Here is a 7,500-nt window from a genome sequence, read left to right on the forward strand (position 1 = left end):
AAGTGTCGAATATAATGATAAAATCATTTTTGTTGATGGCTTTTTTTTTTGTAAGTCCTATATTTCGCTAATACATAGCCTCATCATCCCGCTCGCATTACACACTTGAAACCACCGGACCAACACGCAAATTCTCGTCTCTTCGCCATAACACCAAAATGAAGTAAAAAAAAAAAAAAAAAAGAAATTAACGAACCGGACTTTCGATCCTGATGAGGCTATGTATTAGCGAAATATAGGACTTACAAAAAAAAAAAAAGCAATAAATAAAGTGAATTTAGTTTACAAACAAATAGCTACACATAAGCATACATGTTTCAGCGAAAACCCAGTAAGGGAATCGCTACATAAAAAGGGAATCGCTACATAAACTGGGTTTTCGCTGAAACATGTATGCTTAAGTGTAGCCATTTGTTTGTAAACTAAATTCACTTATTTTGGCTCTGTCTAAACATTGAGCACTCTTTTGGTGGACACACTTATATATTTTGTTACAAACAAATTATTACTACCAATACAATATATATATATATATATATATATATATATATATATATATATATATATATATATATATACAAGTTAGAAAAGCATTTCATCCAAGGCATGAAAATTGTTAAACAAAATGTTTTTACTATAGTCTTTAAAAATAAAGGTACAAGATTCAATTTGAAATGTATGTATCTTCAAAGTGCACTTTTATAAATTTTGTAACGTATAAAAATTTAATACCTTACTTTGTAAAATTATAGACACTCAGTATATATATATATATATATATATATATATATATATATATATATATATATATATACATGACACTAAAACGTATATCTATATAATTACTTACATAATTTTCATTATCTAACTATCTATTTATCAATATATTTTTTTTTTTTATTCAATTTTCACCCCAAACAAGGCACAGTGCCACTTTGAAGCAGGGGGCTACTATTAGGGACTTAATTAGCGGGGTCATTATGAAGGGAGAAGAGTAGAAAGATGTTTGTTAACATTACACTTGAACTTCTGCATATCATTGCAGTTGGGAAAGCAGAATCCCGGAAGGGAGTTCCAAAGACGCGCAGTTCTGGGGAAGAAACTATTGGAGTAAAAGGCTTTCTTGCACCTAGGGATCTCCACTGTAAAGGGATGAGACTTAGTAGCTTGTCGGGTTTGTCGGGGGTAGTTACGTCGGGGAGGTACAAGTGTTTGCAGTTCGTCAGAGCATTCACCATTAAAGTATTTGTAGAACAGGCAGAGGGATGCAACATCTCGTCGATGGGACAGAGGTTGAAGCCCAGATGACAGTTCAGGACCTATCAGGTTTGCGACTCTTTTTTGAACCCTGTCCAGGAGCGAGAGACAAGCAGCAGATGCACCAGCCCAGATGTGACAACAGTACTCCATACATGGGCGAATGGTTGCCTTATAGAGGTATAGGATACTGGCAGGCGTAAGTAGTTTTCTAGCACGGTAGAGGGAGCCAACCTTCCTTGCAGCAGCCTTGGCAATGCTCTCAATGTATCTATTCCAGTTCATATTCCCTGTAAACGTTAGGCCGAGGAGTTTAAAAGAAGTACTTTCAGGCAATGTGTTCTTGGCCATTGGTATTGGTGGTAGAGAAGGTTTCTTGTAGTTATTGAAGGAAACAAGCTTAGTCTTAGCAGCATTGAATGAGACCAACCATTTTTGTCCCCATTCCACTACGGATTGGAGATCATCCTCTAGTGTTTCTGCCATTTTCTTGGATATGTGTTCATTTGTTTTCCCCTCATATCTGTTATAGAGAGTGGTGTCATCGGCAAATATACCCATCTCCGAAACAATATTATCAGGGAGGTCGTTTATGAATATCAGGAACAATAGAGGTCCAAGGATAGACCCCTGAGGCACTCCCGCATTTATGTCATATTGTTTGGATGTACGTCCGTCGAGGACAACTTTGATGTTTCTATTACTTAAGAAGGATTTAATTACGTTATGAATTCTTCCAGTGATTCCATATGATCTAATTTTCCTTAGAAGACCATCGTGCCATACCCTGTCAAAAGCCTTAGATATATCAAGGGCCACCGCTCTACCCTCCCCTGTTTTATCCAATGAACGGTATATACGTTCAGAAACTACAGTTAAGATATCTGCTGTTGAACGGGCTTGCCTGAATCCATATGTATATATACATACGCACACATATATGTTTATCTATCTACACATACATACACATATATATATATGTGTGTATGTATGTGTAGATTGAGAGACAGACAGACAGACAGATAGATACATAGACAGATAGATAGATAATATAAATCATATATGTACTTATATAGATATTCGTTCTTAATATCTTATTAAAAAAAATAAAAAACAAACACAAAAACACAGTATGACCGGATATTGTACTAATTAAACGTCTAGCCTAATTTCCTGTACCCCTTTTAGATTTAAAAAAATAATTTACTCGTACATACTTTTATTGTTTTAAGATTTTTTTTTGTTGTTCTTAATTCGAACAAAACAAGTGTCTAAGACTACTGTTATTGCGGCCATTATTATTAGGGATTCATCTGGGTTGGGAGTTAGACAGCATTATATTTAGAAACAATGGATAACCTCTGGATTTGTGCATGCACGCGAATTGAATTGTTAAGCAAGCGTTGACCAATACCAACTCTGTCCCTTCTGAATCGACACTTCCGGAATATAATGGCAGGTGCTCGTCTGAACTCCATTCTCTGGTCCCCCTCCCGAATCTTTCACGAAAAACACCCGTCTAGCTGAATCCACTGTCAAAAATTCCCCTCCCCACTCTTTATCTGTGCCTAAATCAAAACGTAGATTCCATGAACAAAGCTTCTTTCTTAGAACTGCACGCCTGTGGAACTCTGTTCCGTCTGCTTGCTTCCCACCTGACTACAACCTGGATGTCTTCAAGTCCAACGTAAACAAATTCCTAATGAACCGCCCCCTTGAGCAAACACTTCATTAAATATCCACACTAACGCACTGTACTTGCAATAACCCTTATCCTTATCCCTAAGTGGCTTCCGGGCCTTGATAAGTAGGACCACCGTGTAAAAAAAATGGCAATTTAGGTTTGTAAGCCTGGCCTGAGTCACTCCTAAAAGCCAAGAATCAGGACGAAAATAATACCATTCCATAAGAAATATTAGTTTGTTAACCCTTCTCTTCTCTTTCCCATAAACCTTTACCAATCCCTAGCCAGCATGACAGGCGAGTAGGCAGTACACTCTTAGCCTCGAAACCAACGAGACGTATGTTGCCGGTGAACATTATTAACAAGAGGTGTACTCGCTCCAAAATGTAAAAGGTTAACATTTTTATTACTTTTATCATTCCAATAACTCATGGAAACAAGTGCCAATAGTTCATAACGACTGAAAAAAAAATGGTGAGATAAGCATAGAGCCTTAAATACACCCGACAAACCTGACAATCAGCAAAATCCCACCCCTACACAGTAGAAACCCTTAGATGCAAGAAAGCATTTACACCCTAATAGCTTATTCCCTATGACCGCGAGACTTTGGAATTTCTTTTCCAGGGATCCCGCTTCCCTGACTGTACCGACATGCAGAAGTTTAAGTGTAATGTGAACAGACATCTTGCTGCTCAACTCCCTACTTAGTACCTCTACAAATTATGTCCTTGATAGTAGCTCCCTTACATCAAAGTTGCACTGTGCTTTTTTTTGGGGGGGGGGGGTGAAAACGCAATAATAAATAAAAATTAAAAAAAAAAGTATATGCTTATTAATTTATTTATTTCGGACTACTATCCTCATCTTTTTATTAGTTGTTGGTAACCTCAACGGGACAGGAACACCGAATCTCCTAACTGCCCTTTTCATAGTTGTTGTCATCTCACAACGTTTTGGCCAAGTAAGCCTCTGGGCGGCTTTGGGTAGGATTGAAACCGTTATCTTAAGACAATTCTCACTTGGAACCAAAGAGATTCAACGTCTTTATCCACTAATCCTCTGGCCGGTTTTGTGTAGGATTGAAACCGATATCTTCAGACAATTCTCACCTGGAACCATAGAGATTCAACGTCTCTATCCACTTCGCCACGGACCCTCAAGAGCGATTGAAACCGCTATCTTGAGACGACACCAACTATGGAAGGCAGTAATTGTTGAGAATGCAGTTAGGAGATTCGGAGTTCCTATCCCGTCGCGGTTACCACCTGGTGAAGGCCAGAGGAATATCTGGCCAAAACATCGTGAAACAACTAATAAAGATGAGGATAATAGTCGGCAATAAAAAATTAATAAATAATACTCATCACAATAATGAATTCAAAGTATATATATATATATATATATATATATGTATATATATATATATGTATATATATATATATATATATATATATATATATATATATAAATTGTATTTTAGCTCTATTGAAGATGAGTATTGGCTGGTGAGAGCTTGATATGGATATCTAAAACGGTCCTAATTATCGGGCATGAAACCAACGGTACCAATGACTTATCTAACAACATTCTGTACACAAAATACAATATGTAAATACGCTCTTATTTTTCGGATTTTCCTTTTAATTGAGAACTCTGCTGGATTTCTTTTTTAAAAAAAAATAATACTACTCATATATATATATATATAAAAATAAAAATAAAATAATATATATATACCGCTCCCCCATGTGGGGGTACCAAATTGGTTAAAAAGGGAAAATTATTCCCAACTCGCATTTAGGTAAAAATGCACTTTCGTAAATGATTGAATTCATTCAAAGCATATCGCTAAACCAAAACAAAACAACATATATATATAAATATATATATATATATATATATAAATATATATATATATAAATATATATATATATAAATATATATATATATATATATATATAAATATATATATATATATATATATATATATATATATATATAGTAATTGTCTGTATTTTTGAGATGAGGTGTTTTCATTGATTGAGATTGTCGGACTGACTTCCTCATCTTGGTTGTTATTGTCACAACGTTTCGGCCGTTTTGCCCTCCGGCCTTCATCAGGTGTTTTGTATCGAACTGGGGAACTCCTAACAAACGGTTCCCGATTTCGATAAAAAAAACACCTGATGAAGGCCGGAGGGCAAAACGGCCTAAACGTTGTGACGATAACAACCAAGATGAGGAAGTCAGTCCGACAATCTCAATATATATATATATATATATATATATATATATATATATATATATATACTAATTGTCACCCACTTCTGTATTGACTAGGCCCAACGTTGCTTAACTTTGGTATTCAAGCGGTAGTCGATGTGTCGACGTGAAAATCCCAAGTTCGAACAACGATGAAAAAACGCCCGCATTAACCCTGACTGGATTTTCGACACGCGCTGAACTTACGTTCGCTTCGCTTCAACGTTCTCAGAACCATGAATACAAAACGGAACCGCGACCGAGTTGCGGCCATTAGGTCTGCGCGATTAGCAAGCAACGTTGCTATCGAGGGAAGACCGAACAATCGTGTGAAAATAAGAGACGCATGTTAAAAAGAAAAACTAAAAAAAAATGCTGGATAAGCACCTAGGCATATATTACTACTAAGCTTTACATATGATAAAGTAAATACTGAAATAATAGATACGTAATATTCAAGAGCACACACACACAAACACACACACACACACACACACACACACACACACACACACATATATATATATATATATACAACAGTATAGAGAGAGGGTAGATAGATATATATATATAGAGAGAGGGACGGAGAAAAGGGTTAGGGTTAGGGTTATTGAATATAATCTGTACAAAAACGTAACGCACACATACATACATGATGATTGCAGCGTCTTGTCAGACGAGTGCCACTCCCTCAGACATTTAAAATCCATGAGCCCAAATGCCTGAGGGAGTATCTATACATATATGATGTTACAGAGTCTTAGCTTTGTACGACACCTAAGTCTCTCTCTCGGTTCAAAATGTTGAGATCCAGCAACAAGCAAGAGCAAGATAGCCAGCAACAAATTAAACTGCAGACCAGCTTAATGCGGGTACTGGTCTTCCGCTTTATGGTTTTTTAAATCAGAGATTTGCTTCTCCTAGAAAGGTTGCCTTCACCACGGCTTACGGGAGCTCTCTCTATCCCAATACACATATACACACACACAAATATACACGGTGCAAGATGGCCGTTGACCCAGAAAAAGAGTTCATTCGCCCTTTGGAAGGTCTTGTTTTTAATCCTTCAGGGAGACTAGCCGCCCTCCTCACCAAACAAGTCTGGTGGGGGAACCAGTTTAGTCGCCGGTGAACCGACCATGAGACAGGTAGTACTGGGTTACATGGTACCAGTAGCATATGACATGACCTACATACATACATACATCCATACGTACATATATATATATATATATATATATATATATATATATATATATATATATATATATATATATATATATAATCTACTGGTGTGAATTCGGCAGGTAAAAAGATCCAACGCGTATTGTAATAGATCCAAGGAAGTTTGGGCATACAATAAAATTTCTATATTTGAAAATAATTTTTTCAAATCACAAATGTAAAATTCATATATATATATATATATATATATATATATATATATATATATATATATATATAAATCATAATTTAGGAATTTAAACTTCGTGATTATATTATATATATATTAGCAAAAGTACCCGTCGTTGATTGGGTTACAAAAACAACATACAGAAAATGGACTCTGATTTATATTATAGATATGTGTATATATTATTATATGATATTATATATATATATATATATATATATATATATATATATATATATATATATATATAATTACCATGCGCTGTTTTTCACTGCTATCGTAAGCTCTTTCATCAATATTGTACACCCAACTTAATAACGAAACTAATGTATATATATATATATATATATATATATATATATATATATAGAGAGAGAGAGAGAGAGAGAGAGGATGGGAGGATGGGGGAGAGACAAAGAGAGAGAGAGAGTGGGTGAGGGCCATAGACAGATATATATATATATATATGCATGTGTAAGCACAGACACATACACACACGCACACACACATACACACACACATATATATTCAACTATATTGTTTTCAATATATATATATATATATATATACAAATATATATATATATATATATTTTAAAAACAATATATACAAATATATATATATATATATATATATTGTATTGGTAGTAATTATTAAGTGTGTCTACCAAAAGAGTGCTCAATGTTTAGACAGAGCCAAAATAAGTTAATTTACTATCCAACCAAATGGCTACATATAGGCATACATGTTTCGGCGAAAACCCGGTTAACCGGGTTTTCGCCGAAACATGTATGCCTATATGTAGCCATTTGGTTGGATACTAAATTAACTTATATATATATATATATATATATATATATATATATATATATATATATAT

Source organism: Euprymna scolopes, chromosome 46 (genome assembly GCF_053919585.1).
Source record: "Euprymna scolopes isolate OS-2025 chromosome 46, ASM5391958v1, whole genome shotgun sequence".
NCBI lineage: Eukaryota > Metazoa > Mollusca > Cephalopoda > Sepiida > Sepiolidae > Euprymna > Euprymna scolopes.